This window comes from Pseudophryne corroboree, chromosome 1, assembly GCF_028390025.1.
Source record: "Pseudophryne corroboree isolate aPseCor3 chromosome 1, aPseCor3.hap2, whole genome shotgun sequence".
In the NCBI taxonomy this organism is placed as follows: Eukaryota; Metazoa; Chordata; class Amphibia; order Anura; family Myobatrachidae; genus Pseudophryne; species Pseudophryne corroboree.
The window spans coordinates 726,700,812-726,721,061 of NC_086444.1; the positions used below are offsets into that span (position 1 = coordinate 726,700,812).

Consider the following 20,250-nt stretch of genomic DNA (forward strand, 5'->3'; position numbering starts at 1 on the left):
ACTGACTTCACATGTGGCAAGTTCAAAAGGTTGCAGAACCTTGCACAACATTGAAATCATTCTCCACTGCGCTTGAGACAGGTGCATTCCACCTTCTTTGCCTATATCGTGGGCAGATGTATAGGCTTGAATGGCCTTTTGCTGCTCCTCCATCCTCTGAAGCATATAGAGGGTTGAATTCCACCACGTTACCACCTCTTGCTTTAGATGATGGCAGGGCAGGTTCAGGCGTTTTTGGTGGTGCTCCAGTCTTCTGTACGCGGTGCCTGTACGCCGAAAGTGGCCCGCAATTCTTCTGGGCACCAACAGCATCTCTTGCACGCCCCTGTCGTTTTTTAAATAATTCTGCACCACCAAATTCAAGGTATGTGCAAAACATGGGACGTGCTGGAATTTGCCCAGATGTAATGCACGCACAATATTGCTGGCGTTGTCCGATGCCACAAATCCCCAGGAGAGTCCAATTGGGGTAAGCCATTCTGCGATGATCTTCCTCAGTTGCCGTAAGAGGTTTTCAGCTGTGTGCGTATTCTGGAAAGCGGTGATAAAAAGCGTAGCCTGCCTAGGAACGAGTTGGCGTTTGCGAGATGCTGCTACTGGTGCCGCCGCTGCTGTTCTTGCAGCGGGAGGCAATACATCTACCCAGTGGGCTGTCACAGTCATGTAGTCCTGAGTCTGCCCTGCTCCACTTGTCCACATGTCCGTGGTTAAGTGGACATTGGGTACAACTGCATTTTTTAGGACACTGGTGACTCTTTTTCTGAGGTCTGTGTACATTTTCGGTATCGCCTGCCTAGAGAAATGGAACCTAGATGGTATTTGGTACCGGGGACACAGTACCTCAATGAAGTCTATAGTTGGCTCTGAAGTAACGATGGATACCGGAACCACGTTTCTCACCTCCCAGGCTGCCAAGGCCTCAGTTATCCGCTTTGCAGCAGGATGACTGCTGTGATATTTCATCTTCCTCGCAAAGGACTGTTGGACAGTCAATTGCTTACTGGAAGTAGTACAAGTTGTCTTCCGACTTCCCCTCTGGGATGACGATCGACTCCCAGCAGCAACAACAGCAGTGCCAGCAGCAGTAGGCGTTACACTCAAGGATGCATCGGAGGAATCCCAGGCAGGAGAGGACTCGCCAGACTTGCCAGTGACATGGCCTGCAGGACTATTGGCATTCCTGGGTAAGGAGGAAATTGACACTGAGGGAGTTGGTGGTGTGGTTTGCGGGAGCTTGGTTACAAGAGGAAGGGATTTACTGGTCAGTGGACTGCTTCCGCTGTCGCCCAAAGTTTTTGAACTTGTCACTGACTTATGATGAATGCGCTGCAGGTGACGTATAAGGGAAGATGTTGCGAGGTGGTTAACGTCCTTACCCCTACTTATTACAGCTTGACAAAGGCAACACACGGCTTGACACCTGTTGTCCGCATTTGTGTTGAAATAATTCCACACCGAAGAGCTGATTTTTTTTGTATTTTGACCAGGCATGTCAATGGCCATATTCCTCCCACGGACAACAGGTGTCTCCCCGGGTGCCTGACTTTAAACAAACCACCTCACCATCAGAATCCTCCTTGTCAATTTCCTCCCCAGCACCAGCAACACCCATATCCTCATCCTGGTGTACTTAAACACTGACATCTTCAATTTGACTATCAGGAACTGGACTGCGGGTGCTCCTTCCAGCACTTGCAGGGGGCGTGCAAATGGTGGAAAGCGCAAGCTCTTCCCGTCTAGTGTTGGGAAGGTCAGGCATCGCAACCAACACAATTGGACTCTCCTTGGGGATTTGTGATTTAGAAGAACGCACAGTTCTTTGCTGTGCTTTTGCCAGCTTAAGTCTTTTCATTTTTCTAGTGAGAGGCTGAGTGCTTCCATCCTCATGTGAAGCTGAACCACTAGCCATGAACATAGGCCAGGGCCTCAGCCGTTCCTTGCCACTCCGTGTCGTAAATGGCATATATTGGCAAGTTTACGCTTCTCCTCAGACGCTTTTAATTTAGATTTTTGGGTCATTTTTTTACTGATCTTTTGTGTTTTGGATTTTACATGCTCTGTACTATGACATTGAGCATCGGCCTTGGCAGACGACGTTGATGGCATTTCATCGTCTCGGCCATGACTAGTGGCTGCAGCTTCAGCACGAGGTGGAAGTGGATCTTGATCTTTCCCTATTTTTTTAACCTCCACATTTTTGTTCTCCATATTTTAATGCGCACAACTAAAAGCCACCACAGGTATACAATGTAGATTGATGGATAGTATAGTATTATATTACTTATGGAGGATGACTGATGACACAGAGGTAGGTACAGCCGTGGCCTACCGTACTGCTATATATATATATATAATATACTGTATAATAATAACAGACCTGGTGGACACTGTCAGCAGACTGCTAAACTAGTATGAAGAAAAAAAAAGCCACCACAGGTATACAATGTAGATGGATGGATAGTATAGTATTATATTACTTATGGACGACGACTGACGACACAGAGGTAGGTACAGCCGTGGCCTACCGTACTGCTATATATATATATTTAATATACTGTATAATAATAACGGACCTGGTGGACACTGTCAGCGGACTGCTAAACTAGTATGAAGAAAAAAAAAGCCACCACAGGTACACAATGTAGATGGATGGATAGTATAGTATTATATTACTTATGGAGGACGAGTGACGACACAGAGGTAGGTACAGGCATGGCCTACCGTACTGCTATATATATATAAAATATACTGTGTAATAATAACGGACCTGGTGGACACTGTCAGCAGACTGCTAAACTAGTATGAAGAAAAAAAAAAGCCACCACAGGTATACAATGTAGATGGATGGATAGTATAGTATTATATTACTTATGGACGACGACTGACGACACAGAGGTAGGTACAGCCGTGGCCTACCGTACTGCTATATATATATATATATATAATATACTGTATAATAATAACGGACCTGGTGGACACTGTCAGCAGACTGCTAAACTAGTATGAAGAAAAAAAAAGCAACCACAGGTATACAATGTAGATGGATGGATAGTATAGTATTATATTACTTATGGAGGACGACTGACGACACAGAGGTAGGTACAGCCGTGGCCTACCGTACTGCTATATATATATAATATACTGTATAATAATAACGGACCTGGTGGACACTGTCAGCAGACTGCTAAACTAGTATGAAGAAGAAAAAAGCCACCACAGGTATACAATGTAGATGGATGGATAGTATAGTATTATATTACTTATGGAGGACGACTGACGACACAGAGGTAGGTACAGCCGTGGCCTACCGTACTGCTATATATATATATATATAATATACTGTATAATAATAACGGACCTGGTGGACACTGTCAGCAGACTGCTAAACTAGTATGAAGAAAAAAAAAGCCACCACAGGTATACAATGTAGATGGATGGATAGTATAGTATTATATTACTTATGGAGGACGACTGACAACACAGAGGTAGGTACAGCCGTGGCCTACCGTACTGCTATATATATATATAATATACTGTATAATAATAACGGACCTGGTGGACACTGTCAGCAGACTGCTAAACTAGTATGAAGAAAAAAAAAGCCACCACAGGTATACAATGTAGATGGATGGATAGTATAGTATTATATTACTTATGGAGGACGACTGACGACACAGAGGTAGGTACAGCCGTGGCCTACCGTACTGCTATATATATATATAATATACTGTATAATAATAACAGACCTGGTGGACACTGTCAGCAGACTGCTAAACTAGTATGAAGAAAAAAAAAGCCACCACAGGTATACAATGTAGATGGATGGATAGTATAGTATTATATTACTTATGGAGGACGAGTGACGACACAGAGGTAGGTACAGGCATGGCCTACCGTACTGCTATATATATATATAATATACTGTATAATAATAACGGACCTGGTGGACACTGTCAGCAGACTGCTAAACTAGTATGAAGGAAAAAAAAAGCCACCACAGGTATACAATGTAGATGGATGGATAGTATAGTATTATATTACTTATGGACGACGACTGACGACACAGAGGTAGGTACAGCCGTGGCCTACCGTACTGCTATATATATATATATATATATATATATAATATACTGTATAATAATAACGGACCTGGTGGACACTGTCAGCAGACTGCTAAACTAGTATGAAGAAAAAAAAAGCCACCACAGGTATACAATGTAGATGGATGGATAGTATAGTATTATATTACTTATGGAGGACGACTGACGACACAGAGGTAGGTACAGCCGTGGCCTACCGTACTGCTATATATATATAATATACTGTATAATAATAACGGACCTGGTGGACACTGTCAGCAGACTGCTAAACTAGTATGAAGAAAAAAAAAGCCACCACAGGTATACAATGTAGATGGATGGATAGTATAGTATTATATTACTTATGGAGGACGACTGACGACACAGAGGTAGGTACAGCCGTGGCCTACCGTACTGCTATATATATATATAATATACTGTATAATAATAACGGACCTTGTGGACACTGTCAGCAGACTGCTAAACTAGTATGAAGAAAAAAAAAGCCACCACAGGTATACAATGTAGATGGATGGATAGTATAGTATTATATTACTTATGGACGACGACTGATGACACAGAGGTAGGTACAGCCGTGGCCTACCGTACTGCTATATATATATAATATACTGTATAATAATAACGGACCTGGTGGACACTGTCAGCAGACTGCTAAACTAGTATGAAGAAAAAAAAAGCCACCACAGGTATACAATGTAGATGGATGGATAGTATAGTATTATATTACTTATGGAGGACGAGTGACGACACAGAGGTAGGTACAGCCATGGCCTACCGTACTTCTATATATATATATAATATACTGTATAATAATAACGGACCTGGTGGACACTGTTAGCAGACTGCTCAACTAGTATGAAGAAAAAAAAAGCCACCACAGGTATACAATGTAGATGGATGGATAGTATAGTATTATATTACTTATGGACGACGACTGACGACACAGAGGTAGGTACAGCCGTGGCCTACCGTACTGCTATATATATATATATATATATATATATATATATATATATATATAATATACTGTATAATAATAACGGACCTGGTGGACACTGTCAGCAGACTGCTAAACTAGTATGAAGAAAAAAAAAGCCACCACAGGTATACAATGTAGATGGATGGATAGTATAGTATTATATTACTTATGGACGACGACTGACGACACAGAAGTAGGTACAGCCGTTGCCTACCATACTGCTATATATATATAATATACTGTGTAATAATAACGGACCTGATGGACACTGTCAGCAGACTGCTAAACTAGTATGAAGAAAAAAAAAGCCACCACAGGTATACAATGTAGATGGATGGATAGTATAGTATTATATTACTTATGGACGACGACTGACGACACAGAGGTAGGTACAGCCGTGGCCTACCGTACTGCTATATATATATAATATACTGTATAATAATAACGGACCTGGTGGACACTGTCAGCAGACTGCTAAACTAGTATGAAGAAAAAAAAAGCCACCACAGGAGTGTTTTTCAGGCAGACAAACGTATACTGGACTGGTGGTCACTGTCAGCAAAACTGTGCACTGTTCTCCTGCTATAACTGCTCCCCAGTCCCCACAATTAGGCAGTGTGAGCAGTGCACTCAGCACAGATATATCATGCAGCAGTGCAGCACACTGAGCACAGATATGGTGGAGCGTTTTTTTCAGGCAGAGAAACAACGGATTAAACTCACTGGTGGTATTATAATCAAAACCCTGCACTGTACTCCCTAACAGCTGCGGGGAGCAGCTGTTAGGGAGTACAGTGCAGGGTTTTGATTATAATACCACCAGTGAGTTTAATCCGTTGTTTCTCTGCCTGAAAAAAACTCTCCACCATATCTGTGCTCAGTGTGCTGCAATCCTCCCCACAATTATAACTAAGTCACTCTTTTCTACTATAACGGAGAGGACGCCAGCCACGTCCTCTCCCTATCAATCTCAATGCACGTGTGAAATAGCGGCAACGCGCGGCTGCTTATATAGAATCCGAGTCTAGCGAGAATCCGACAGCGGGATGATGACATTCGGGCGCGCTCGGTTTACCCGAGCCACACGGGAGAATCCGAGCACTTCTCGGACCCGTGTAAAAAGGCTGAAGTTCGGGGGGGTTCGGTTTCCAAGAAACCGAACCCGCTCATCACTAATTTTACTGAATGTTTTTCATGAAGCCTCTAATACTTCTCGTTTCCCTCAGGAAATGCTGGATTCCCAAATTATAACTATTCCGAAACCTGGTATATTGCTTACATCGGTCCAAAATTATCGCCCCATCGCCTTACTTAATGTTGACGTCAAATTGTTCGCAAAATTAATAGCAAACAGACTTGCCCCTCTATTACCCACTCTAATTGACCCAGATCAGGTTGGCTTTGTAACAGGTAGGCAAGCTTCTGACAACACGAGGAGAGTTATGATATCATCGAACACTGCCAGCGGTCTGACCGGCCTTTATTGCTTTTATCCCTCGATGCTGAGAAAGCATTCGACAGGCTTCATTGGAACTATATGCAGCAGACGTTACAGGGGTTTGGTATCGATGGTAGCTTTCTTAGTTATATTTTAGCCTTGTACTCTTGTCCGTCGGCTAAGGTGTTCACTAATGGGTGCTACTCTACAAGATTTGATGTAACCAATGGTACCCGACAGGGCTGTCCCTTATCCCCGCTGATATTTGCCCTAGTGATAGAGCCATTAGTGGAATATATTAGAAAGGATACTACGATTGTGGGGCCTCTTATAGGCGGGAAACAACATAAGATATGCCTGTTAATGGACAACATTTTATTGTGTCTTCTGCAACCAGAATCTTCCCTCCCCCACTTACATGACGTGCTTGACCTTTACTCCAAATTATCATACTACAAACACTGCTAAAACTGAAGCTCTCCTCCTGATGTAAGCAACAGTGAGGTTTGTTGCTTGAAATCCTTATATAAATATGCCTGGCAATCACAGTCCCTCAGATACTTAATAGTTAACCTCTCCAGAGAAGCAGACCTTTTGTCTTGCAATTTTGTCCCGCTTCTAAAAGCGTTTGGAATATTCACTAAGGACTGGATGTTGCAGGATGTTTCGTGGATTGGGCACATAGCAGCGGCTAAAATGGTGCTTTTACCCAAATTAATGTTTCTCTTTAGAACTGTACCTCGCCCCTTCCCTAAGAAGACCTACAATGACTTTAATAGGATCTTAGCAAACTACATTTGGGGAGGAAAGAAACCAAAAATCGCTAGATCTACTCTTACAGCTTCAAAAACTAGGGGAGGCGTAGCTTTCCCGGATCTAGAAAAATATCACATGGCATGCATTCTGAGTCACATCAGAGATTGGGTTGCCTTGGAGTCAGTGAAGTCTTCGGTATCTATAGAACAGACAGCTATATACCCCTACCGGTTGGAAGACTTATTGCGGCTCCTAGTTTCAGCTATTCCAACCTCAGTCAATAAGTGTAAAGCGATTCTATCTACGTTGACTGTCTGGCAGACTCTCCTCTCACCTGAAGCTAAACAATCGCTTCCTATTTTGCAGCTTCCTTTGAGGGTAATAGCTCTTCAGATACCCAATCTGAACTTGTGCTCATGGTATGAATGTGGTCTCCAGACCCTTCACGACATCCATTTGCAGGATAAATTAGTCTTTTACACATCTACAAACGCACTTCCACATACCAAAACAAGACTTTTATAAGTATCTCCAAATTAGGAACTGGCTTTTTAAGTACCGCCCCAATTCCTCAGTACCTGTCTGCCTTCCTAAAATGCTCCCTCTCCTCACTCATTCTAAACATAGTCGAGGTGATATCTCGAGGTGGTACAGGTATCTACTTTCAAAGACAATGAATTCTACCTTTGTCTCCCAGGGTAGATGGGAAGAAGATTTGCCCAATGCCTTTACTGAGGAGGTGTGGACATGTATTTATCGCTGATGTTTTAAAATTTCACGGTGTGTTAGTCATTTGGAAATGTTTTTTAAATTGATTCATAGGGCATATCTCACCCCAGATCGTCTTCATAAAATATGGCCGAACATCTCTCCCTATTGTTGGAGAGGATGTGGACAAATAGGGAGCATTATGCATGTTTTTTGGTCATGCCCAATCTTAGAGCCCCTCTGGAGAGAGATCTTCGGTTTAATATCTGTAGTATTGGGCTATGCCATCCCATTGGATCCATTCCTAGCTTTATTTCACTATTCTAGAGTACATGTGGCTGCCTCAAACAGTTATTTTTTAGGACATATTTTGATAGCCTCAAAGGCGTCCATAGCCCATCTCTGGAAATTGGTGAAGATTCCAGATATTATAACCATTAAATCTAAAATCCACAAACACCATCTCTTTGAGACGACTGGAAGCTTATTTTCCCCATCCGGCTCTCCTATTTCTAATAAATGGTTTAAATGGTCTGACTATGTAAAGCGGTGCGACTCCTCTTGGGCACATAAACAGTGTGTTAGTGTTGGCAATCTTGCCTCACTTCCTTTAGGAGGACATGTACTAAGCAGTGATAAAAGTGGAGAAGTGAGTCAGTGGACAAATTTCCCATGGCAACCAATCAGCTGCTCCATACAATTGTATAGTAAGCAAATTAGAAATGTTACGTCAATGCTGATTGGTTGCCGTGGGCAATTTCTCTACTGGCTCACTTCTCCACTTTTATCACTGCTTAGTACATGTACCCCTTAAGCTCCTAGCTTTTGGTTTTATAGCCCGTAATGGAGTTCCTCGACCTTAGCTATCCTACTGTAAACCTTCACTTTGTCGGTGTCCTGTATGCGATATTCCTAACTTAGCTTATGCGTACTTAAGTCGGAATGTGGTGCCTGACTAAGTTATGATATTTGATGTATATGTCGACATGTATGGCTCACACATGTATGGCCCTTGTTTTTTTTTTTTGCACAATTTTACTGCATATGTTATGTCTACTGTATTGTTTTCTTTTTATATTCTTTTGTTATGGATGTTGTTCATAAAATTTAATACAAATATTATATAAAAAAAAGCATAAGTGTCACTGTCAATAACATCATCTTGCTTTATCCAAGATTTTATCTATTTCAATCTAATACAAACCCATAGGGTCACTGGCCAACAATTGTTAACATTCTCCACAAATAATTGCAAATAAATGTAATCATAATATTTCTCAATGACCATCAATACTACCCCTCCCCCCTTATCTGCAGCCCTTATCACAATGTTATAATTTCTACTAAGATCCTTTAGCGCTGCCCGTTCTTCTTCCGTCAAATTGTTCTTATAGGGTTTGGTTTTTCTTGATCGTTCAAAACCTGAATATCCAAGGCCTTAATAAAGCCTTGAAGGGCAACATTGTTGGACATAGGGTCAAAGTTGGATTTTCTTTTAAACATAGAAACTATTCCTGTGTCCGTATCATTCTCCTGTTCATCAAAGAAGTCCCCGAGTTTGAGTTGCCTGTTCAATCTGAATTGATCCACCTTCCACTCAAAGCAGGGGTCAGGAAACATTTTTACCTTTTACCCCAAAATATATTTAGATATGTTGACGTTGCCCCCTTGATTTGAAAGGAAGGAAATCATATATTATTGTGCATATATACTAGTGATGAGCGGGTTTGGTTAGTCGGAATCCGAACCCCCCCGAACTTCACCCTTTTTAAACGGGTTAGAGGCAGACTCTGATCCTCCCGCCTTGCTCGGTTAACCCAAGCGCGCCCGAACGTCATCATCCCGCGGTCAGATTCTCGCGAGATTTGTATTATATATAAGGAGCCGCGCGTCGCCGCCATTTTTTAATCGTGCATTGGAAATTATAGTGAGAGGACGTGGCTGGCGTCCTCTCACTTTGTTTCAGGGGGCTGCAAATATCTTTATTCTGGGGACCAGCAGTATTATAGGAGGAGTACAGTGCAGAGTTTTGCTGACCAGTGACCACTAGTATTATACGTTCTCTGCCTGAAAAACGCTCCATATCTGTGCTCAGTGTGCTGCATATATCTGTGCTCACACTGTTTTATTGTGGCGACTGGGGACCACCAGTATATTATATAGGAGGAGTACAGTGCAGAGTTTTGCTGACCAGTGACTACTAGTATTTACGTTGATCTATTACTGACATATAATTCCACACATTAAAAAATGGAGAACAAAAACGTGGAGGGTAAAATAGGGAAAGATCAAGATCCACTTCCACCTCGTGCTGAAGCTGCTGCCACTAGTCATGGCCGAGACGATGAAATGCCATCAACGTCGTCTGCCAAGGCCGATGCCCAATGTCATAGTAGAGAGCATGTATAATCCAAAAAAATAAAGCTCAGTAAAATGACCCAAAAATCTAAATCAAAATCATCTGAGGAGAAGCGTAAACTTGCCAATGTGCCATTTACGACACAGAGTGGCAAGGAACGGCTGAGGCCCTGGCCTATGTTCAAGGCTAGTGGTTCAGCTTCACCTGAGGATGGAAGCAGTCATCCTCCTGCTAGAAAACTTAAGAGTTAAGATGACAAAAGCACAGCAAAAAACTGTGCGTTCTTCTAAATCACAAATCCCCAAGGAGAGTCCAATTGTGTCGGTTACGATGCCAGACCTTTCCAACACTGGACGGGAAGAGGTTGCGCCTTCCACCATTTGCACGTCCCCTGCAATTGCTGGAAGGAGCACCCGCAGTCCAGTTCCTGATAGTCAAATTGAAGATGTCACTGTTGAAGTACACCAGGATGAGAATATGGGTGTTGCTGGCGCTGAGGAGGAAATTGACAAGGAGGATTCTGATGGTGAGGTGGTTTGTTTATGTCAGGCACCCAGGGAGACACCTATTGTCCGTGGGACGAATATGGCCATTGACATGCCTGGTCAAAATACAAAAAAAATCACCTCTTTGGTGTGGAATTATTTCAACAGAAATGCGGACAACTGGTGTCAAGCCGTGTGTTGCCTTTGTCAAGCTATAATAAGTAGGGGTAAGGATGTTAACCACCTCGGAACATCCTCCCTTATACGTCACCTGGACCGCATTCATCAGAAGTCAATGACAAGTTCAAAAACTTTGGATGACAGCGGAAGCAGTCCACTGACCACTAAATCCCTTCCTCTTGTAACCAAGCTCCTGAAAACCACACCACCAACTCCATCAGTGTCAATTTCCTCCTTACACAGGAAAGCCAATAGTCCTGCAGGCCATGTCACTGTCAAGTCTGACGAGTCCTCTCCTGCCTGGGATTCCTCTGATGCATCCTTGAGTGTAACGCCTACTGCTGCTGGCGCTGCTGTTGTTGCTGCTGGAAGTCTATTGGCATCCCAGAGGGAAAGTCGGAAGACCACTTGTACTACTTCCAGTAAGCAATTCACTGTCCAACAGTCCTATGCAAGGAAGATGACATATCACAGCAGACATCCTGCTGCAAAGCGAATAACTCGGGCCTTGGCAGACTGGGCGGTGAGAAATGTGTGTCCGGTATCCACCGTTAATTCACAGGCAACTAGAGACTTGATTGAGGTACTGTGACCCCGGTACCAAATACAATCTAGGTTCCATTTCTCTCGGCAGGCGATACCGAAAATGTACACAGACGTTAGAAAAAGAGTCACCAGTGTCCTAAAAAATGCAGTTGTACCCAATGTCCACTTAACCACGGACATGTGGACAAGTGGAGCAGGGCAGACTCAGGACTATATGACTGTGACAGCCCACTGGGTAGATGTATTGCCTCCCGCAGCAAGAACAGCAGCGGCAGCACCAGTAGCAGCATCTCGCAAACGCCATCTAGTTCCTAGGCAGGCTACGCTTTTTATCACTGCTTTCCATAAGATGCACACTGCTGACAACCTCTTACGGAAACTGAGGAACATCATCGCAGAATGGCTTACCCCTCCTGGGGATTTGTGACATCGGACAACGCCACCAATATTGTGCGTGCATTACATCTGGGCAAATTCCAGCAAGTTCCATGTTTTGCACATGCATTGAATTTGGTGGTGCAGAATTATTTAAAAAAACGACAGGGGCGTGCAAGAGATGCTATCGGTGGCCCGAAGAATTGCGGGCCACTTTCGGCATCCAGCCACCGCGTACCGAAGACTGGAGCACCAGCAAACAGTCCTGAACTTGCCCTGCCATCATCTGAAGCAAGAGGTGGTAACAAGGTGGAATTAAACCCTCTATATGCTTCAGAGGGTGGAGGAGCAGCAAAAGGCCATTCAAGCCTATACATCTGCCTACGATATAGGCAAAGGAGGGGGAATGCACCTGACTCAAGCGCAGTGGAGAATGATTTCAACGTTGTGCAAGGTTCTGCAACCCTTTGAACTTGCCACACATGAAGTCAGTTCAGACACTGCCAGCCTGAGTCAGGTTATTCCCCTCATCAGGCTTTTGCAGAAGAAGCTGGAGACATTGAAGGAGGAGCTAAAACAGAGTGATTCCGCTAGGCATGTGGGACTTGTGAATGGATCCCTTTATTTGCTTAACCAGGATTCACGGGTGGTCAATCTGTTGAAATCAGAGCACTACATTTTGGCCACTGTGCTCGATCCTAGATTTAAAACCTACGTTGTATTTCTCTTTCCGGCAGACACAAGTCTGCAGAGGTTCAAAGACCTGCTGGTGAGAAAATTGTCAAGTCAAGTGGAACGTGACCAGTCAACAGCTCCTCCTTCACATTCTCCCGCAACTGGGAGTGCGAGGAAAAGGCTATGAATTCCGAGCCCACCCGCTGGCGGTGATGCAGGGCAGTCTGGAGCGAGTGCTGACATCTGGTCCGGACTGAAGGACCTGCCAACGATTACTGACATGTCGTCTACTGTCACTGAATATGATTCTGTCACCATTGAAAGAATGGTGGAGGATTATATGAGTGACAGCATCCAAGTAGGCACGTCAGACAGTCCGTACGTATACTGGCAGGAAAAAGAGGCAATTTGGAGGCCCTTGCACAAACTGGCTTTATTTTACCTAAGTTGCCCCCCCTCCAGTGTGTACTCCGAAAGAGTGTTTAGTGCAGCCGCTCATCTTGTCAGCAATCGGCGTACGAGGTTACTTCCAGAAAATGTGGAGAAGATGATGTTCATCAAAATGAATTATAATCAATTCCTCCGTGGAGACATTCACCAGCAATTGCCTCCAGAAAGTACACAGGGACCTGAGATGGTGGTTTCCAGTGGGGACGAATTAATAACCTGTGAGGAGGGGGATGTACACAGTGAAAGGGGTGAGGAATCGGACGATGAGGAGGAGGTGGACATCTTGCCTCTGTAGAGCCAGTTTGTGCAAGGAGAGATTGATTGCTTCTTTTTTGGTGGGGGCCCAAACCAACCAGTCATTTCAGTCACAGTTGTGTGGCAGACCCTGTCGCTGAAATGATGGGTTTGTTAAAGTGTGCATGTCCTGTTTATACAATATAAAGTACAATTGCATCTTGCACCTCTTTTTTTTCTTTCATTTTTATTTGCATCATGTGCTGTTTGGGGACTATTTTTTTGAAGTGCCATCCTGCCTGACACTGCAGTGCCACTCCTAGATGGGCCAGGTGTTTGTGTCGGCCACTTGGGTCGCTTAGCTTAGTCATCCAGCGACCTTGGTGCAAATTTTAGGACTAAAAATATTGTGAGGTGTGAGGTGTTCTGAATAGACTGGAAATGAGTGGAAATTATGGTTATTGAGGTTAATAATACTGTGGGTTCAAAATGACCCCCAAATTCTATGATTTAAGCTGTTTTTGAGGTTTTTTTGTAAAAAAAACACCCGAATCCAACAAAAAAATTTCAGGGAGGTTTTGCCAAAACGCGTCCGAATCCAAAACACGGCCGCGGAACCGAATCCAAAACCAAAACACAAAACCCGAAAAATGTCCGGTGCACATCACTAAATATACTGCCATTTCTGAGATACTGTGTATATGTGTGTGTGTGTGTGTGTATGTATATATTTATATATATATATATATATATTTATTTTTTGGCAATGAACAGGTTAATTAACACTTTCTCCCCAAACCACCAGAATGAATGTAAGAAAGATGGAAAGATTAGAATGTAAGCTTTCACGAGTAGGGCCCTCTTCCCTCATGTGCTCACCCTTTTCTTACTTTAATAATTCTCAACTGCCCAAATCACGCAGTATTTTGGCCACCTGGAACTTATCTCTGTCATTTACTGGTGTAGTTATGCTTAGTTACCCTGTACTTGTCCTAAATTGTTTTCAACTGTAAGTCACTGTTTTCCTGTTTTGATTATGTGCATATGTACTCTGTAATTGGGCGCTGCAGTACCCTTGTGGCACCATATAAATAATGGATGATAATAATAATAATAATAATAATAATGAGGTAGGAAGGGGGTGGGGGTGACAGGACCTTTAGGAGACAGATGGTCACAGCCTCACCTCATTAATGTCAGTGGGAATTTCCCACTGTTATGTGGGCCACTGTCTGATCATGCGGAACTCCGTCAGTGGTCAGCCACAGAAGACTTCAAGTTCTGTGTGTGGATTGGCGGGCCGCGTGCGGGAGGACAGGACAGCGCAGGGCGGGAGGGAGCATGGTGTGTCATCAGCACGTCACACTACGGCTAAGAACACAGCACAGGGCAGCCAGGAGCACAGCACAGGGCCGGCAGGAGGGAGTGCGGTGTGACGTCAGCACGTCACATCGCGAGCTGGCTGGTGCTGAATGGGGCTGTGTCTTGGCAGCGCGACCGTCCATTACCCCCAGGAACTTACTTTTTACCCCATTTGGGGTAATTTACCCCTGTTCCCTGACCACTGACTCAAAGGAATCAAACGGGGTAGTAGGTATAAATCACGTTCTTTACCCAATACTGATCTCTCCGCTTCAATCAATATGACTGGACAGATTGAAGACCACATTTACTTCTTCATTTTGCTGTTTTTCTTTCCTTTTCCGCCTGCATTGGCCTCCCCTCCTTATGTGTTTGCTTTTCCCCCATGCTCAACGCGGGATTTCACCCCTAAAGGGGGCTTGGTACCAGATGTAGAAGAGCCACCCATATCAGGTACATCACTGAATGATACTTGATCTTTATAACCCCAGTGGTCTCCTCTTCCTCTGCCATCTCCTCTTAAATTTGTTTCCATCCTGACTTCCTGATAACCATCTATATACTCTTATATAATCTTGATTAACTCTTTCAAATTTGTGTTTCTAAAATGCTACCCATTCTTTTTTGTAGGTCATAATTTGTTGGTTAAGTTTCTCAATTTAGTTACATGTGTGGTCTTGTGCATGATGTTCCTTTTGTTCCTTTTCATATTCCTGTATTTTATTCCTCATCAATTGTAGCTCGCGGGACGATTCTTCGACCACCAGGGTCATTAAGTCTAGCGAACATTTTTTAAGTATGGCTACCCAGCGGCGAACAAACTCCTTATTGTAGCTCCCTATCGTCGGCGTATTGCGCACTCTGAAGACCCTGGGTATTTCTTTTCCCTGATATATTTGGATAAAGTAATCCCATGTAATAGAAAAAGATAAATAAATAAAATAAATAATATATATATATATATATATATATATATACACACATATACACACACATATATATATATACACATACAAATATACATACATACACACACAAATACGTACGTACTGTTATGAACCACAGGTAGTGGTTCATTCCTATTCTTTGTTTATAAGTTGTCTTGCAGGCCAGGATTTCCCGTTGCTCTGGTTTAAGAAGATTCTTGTTTGCTGCCAGTGGTGAGTCTGTGTAATTGCAGCTGCACGACATAATTAATTAAGACTCTGTTATATGCTGGCTCAGTGCAATTCACAGACGCTGGTGATATTTCCAAGGTTCCAGAGTTCTTGAGTTCTGAGCTTGTCTCTGCCAGTTCCTGAGCTCCTGTCTAGCAGTGTCTGTCTAGCTGCTTCGAGTGTCGGTTCCTGTGTCGATTCCAGTGTCTGATCCCGTGTCCTGCCGTGAAGCATTCCTGTCCAGAAGTCCTGTGGCTTTATCTGTGCCTGGTCGAATATCTGGCTTCTTGGTGTCCACCGGTCTGTCGTTTGGGATTCAGCCTGTCCTCCAGTTCTGAGAGTCTGTGTCGGCTACATTGGGGGTTCCTGTCCGTTTGCCAGTATTTGTACCGGTTCCGCGAGTAGCGGCTTTGCCGCGTCCGTTGGCCTAGGCCGCAGTATTCTTTGGTTATAATTTGTTTCTGGTGTTTTGCAGAGGGTTCTGCTTGTGCTGTCACCGCCGGTACACAACGGTATTGTGTCGGCGAGTGGACAGCATTTCCTTTGTTGTTGTTTTCCTTTGGCGGCGTGCCGCACATATATTTAGGTTTAGGGTTGTTAGTAGCCCCTAGCCTTCTGTTTGTTTTAGCTAGAGGTCCCCTTGTTGTTACCCTGTCTCGGTTCACGCCTTGTCTCAATCTAAGACCTGGGGGCATCGGAGTTGGGCAGACCTAATCCGCCCTTCAAACGCGGCTGCCGTGAGCCCAAGAAACCATAGTCACTCAGGCGTGAACGGACCACACAGGCGAAACAACGGAGGTAGGGTGCTAGGGGCTATTTCCACACCACACCTTGTTTCAGCGTCACGTTCTGGTGCTCAGGACTCACTATGCAGCATCTCCCTTGTTCTGAGCACCAGGAACCTAACATTATCACCAGTCATACAACAAAAAAGAAACAAAGCTAAATAGTAGTTTTTTCTTATTTGGTCCAGAGTCCTGTCAAAAATCCAGTCCTGTCTAGAATTCAGAGGGCAGAATCCAGTCCGGTGTTTAAAAATCCAGTCCGGTGTTTAAAAATCCAGTCCAGTCTTGTCTTGTCTAGTTTGAAATCCTCCTATGCCTACTATGCAAGCCCTTCAAGCATCTCTCTCAGCCCTGAACTCTGCTTTCAGTGCTTTGAAACCTGAGCGACTGGAAGTTTTGCAGCAATCCTTAAAGCAACTGCAAAACCTTCTGACTAAAATTTTGCTTATCTTGCCAGAAGTTATTGAGAGTTCATCTACCTCAAAAGAGACTCTTGCTCACAATATGGTGACAAGAGAATCCTCAGGTTCAGTTGGAGAGAAAAAGTTAAAAAGTTTTCTGCGGCCCATGCTCTCGGAAAAGTAGCGTCTGCGTCGCAGAAACTTACATTTATACCTATATTGAGGGGGTTTAGGCCACTATCTGCAGACCTGTGAGTTGCGCAAGCCAAAGTGTGGCGACAAGTCCTGCCCTCTGGCCAAGTTGAGTCAGGATACAAGACCTACTCCTGTCTCTACTGTGGCAGAGGTGCTTGTCACACAACCCACACTAAAAAGCACTCTGTCCTATAATTGGGGTCCTTGGGCTAGGATGCCCCATTATAGATTCAGGAACCAAAGGAGAATGTTTCTCTCCTCTCTTGATTTTCCTGTGGAAACAGAGTTGCAAACCCCTGGAGCGGCGCCCGATGCCCAGGGTCCTGGAGCGGCGCCCGAAGCCCAGAGTCCTGGAGCGGCGCCCGATGCCCAGAGTCCTGGAGCGGCGCCCGATGCCCAGAGTCCTGGAGTGGCGCCCGATGCCCAGAGTCCTGGAGCGGCGCCCGATGCCCTGGATCATAGAGGGACATCAAATATTTTAGCTCAGGAGTCAATTCCAGAAGGGGTCTCAGAAGCTGTTACCCCAGGTAGGGACTTGAAAAGTGTAACTCCAGAGAAGGTGTCTAAAACCATACTTCTAAAAGGGAACTCGAGAAGTAAAACCCCAGAAGGGATCTTTGAAGTAATATCCCCAAGTGGGGTCTCGAGAGACACAACCCCAGAGAAGGGTCTAGAAGTCGTTTCCCCAGGAAAGGACTTAAGAGGCATAGCGTTAGTGGAGGTTCTGAAGGTTATAGCTTCAGCAAAAGTCCCGGAAGTCATAGTCCCGGGAGAAGTTTCGATAATTATCGACTCAGAGAGGGAGGCCGACGGCCCGGTCCCTGAGTGGGAGACCGACGGTCCGGTCCCAGTAAAAGAATCCGAGGTGCTGACCCCAGCGGGGTTCCCAGAGGTCACTGCCCCAGTGGGGTTCCCGGAGGTCACTGCCCCAGCGGGGTTCCCGGAGGTCACTGCCCCAGCGGGGTTCCCAGAGGTCACTGCCCCAGCAGGGTTCCCGGAGGCCACTGCCCCAGGTGGGGTTCAGAAAGTCACTGCCCCGGGTGGGGTTCAGAAAGTCACTGCCCCGGGTGGGGTTCAGAAAGTCACTGCCCCGGGTGGGGTTCAGAAAGTCACTACCCCAGGTGGGGTTCCGAGGGCCACTGCCCCAGGTGGGGTTCCGAGGGTCACTGCCCCAGGTGGGGTTCAGAAAGTCTAAGCCTCGAGTAAGGTCAATAGTGACCAGTTCCTAGCAAAGCACTCTAGTCAGTCAGATGGGAAGGAAGCAGATCCTGACTCTGTTGATATCTCTGAAAAATGGGAAGAAAAAAGAAGGCTCTTGTGTGGGCGCACTCTTGTAGAAGAAGTAAATTTGATATAATAATTGAGATGGAATATTTAAAACATAACTTTTATTGACATTCTTATGATATAGAGTTCTTCCCTGAGATCTGTCCTTCAAAATGCAAGATAGAAAGCATCTTTGTAAATAAAATGTTCTGGTCTCTTATTGGTAAAGAGTGTGTGGAAGGGTTGTAGACATTAAATGGTCATACCCCCATTCCCCTTGACCAGTACAGAATTGCTGTATTAATGGAACCACAGGGTGGTCAAGACACAATGATATATAGGGCTATGCTCTTTGGCTATAAGAGATTAGGGTAATGATCAGAAGTCACTCCTCTAAAAGCGATACAGAGAATTAGCATACACATATCAAGATTCTAGAAAATCAAAAATAGAAAATAATGAACATCACGAAAACAGTGCCAATGACCATTATATTTTAAACACCGAGATGGGAAAATAGGATTTAGAGATTGCTGAATAGAAAAAATTGGTGATACTGCTGTTGGTGTTGATATCGCATAAGTGAGGAAAATCCTGCTCTACAACACCAGGTATTCGCAGGTGGTCTCCCTTCCTGATACTGACCTGGCCCAACGCTGTTTAGCTTCCAAGATCAGACGAGATCGGGCGCTGGCAGCGTGGTATGGTAGTAGAGAATTTTATGTGAACACCAATGAGAGTGCACCTATTTAAGAATGCTGAAATTTTAGAGAGACCGACAGTAAAGTGATAGAGAAAGAATCGTGGAAATATGTGGATCTGCTTTCCACGTTAGACCCGATTCCAAAATTCCCACTCACGTGGTGCAATGTTCCAGGAATCGTGAATGAGAGTCCACGAAATTGGTGATCTCGGGAAGATGAGGTTGTCAGGATTGGCACTGTTGATTGCAATCAAAGAAATCCCTGACTGCTACGTATGTTGTGGTTTGTCCAAACAAATAATTAATAGTAATGGATACTAGATGCAAAAAATGGATATGAAGTCACACTAGTAGCAAAATTGTTTGAATCTAGAATAGAGGTTTAGAATCTATCAAATTACATACTGAAATGTCAAATCCAACATAACTGACAAATATGAGAGGTATGCTATTCATATTCATATGTCAGTTGCTGAGGAGACAGAAGCGAGAAGAAGAAACATTTGAATCCAAAATAACAGGCAAAATTAATATGTATCTATTAATCATGTGCATTAACTAATGAATCTTAGGATATTTGCCGCTTGACCTCAGACAAGGTGCTAAGTGCTTGATAAATCTGAGAGGTATATGCTATTCATGTTCATATATCAATTGCTGAGGAGACAGAAGTAAAAAGCAAGAAGAAAAAACATTGAAGAATAACAAGCAAAAGTAATAGGTATATGTTAATCATATGCATTAGCTAATGAATCTTTGGATATTTGCAGCTTAACCTCAGACAAGATGCTAAATGCTTGGTATGCTATAAGGACCCCTGAAAAGTTGCCACCGTGATACACATTGAATGTGTATCAATGTGACGGAACCCGGAAGTGAACAAGCCTTAGGGCGAAACGCGTTTTCCGCATCCAGCAAAGGGGTCTCGTCGACACAACCTCATCTTGACATCAGCCTCATTTATCTGCTTGCTCTCCATGGCTCTCTCATCTCCCTGGTGAAACCGTAAGCCCCACTATCTTGTGGCTGTATGCCACGGATAGCAACTTCCACTGCAAACCCAGGCAGAACTGCCTGAATTATTCCACATTCAATG

The 20,250-nt window shown here is 44.1% G+C and overlaps 1 protein-coding gene and 1 pseudogene across 1 annotated transcript in view; one reads left to right on the top strand and one right to left on the bottom strand.

Moving 5' to 3' along the window:
• LOC135046821 (phospholipid-transporting ATPase IK-like) overlaps positions 1–20,250 on the top strand; it is a 1,701,102-nt gene that overhangs the window by 550,187 nt on the left and 1,130,665 nt on the right. The gene's annotated exons all lie outside the window — the stretch shown is intronic.
• LOC134948638 (5S ribosomal RNA) lies at positions 19,048–19,166 on the bottom strand (annotated as a pseudogene).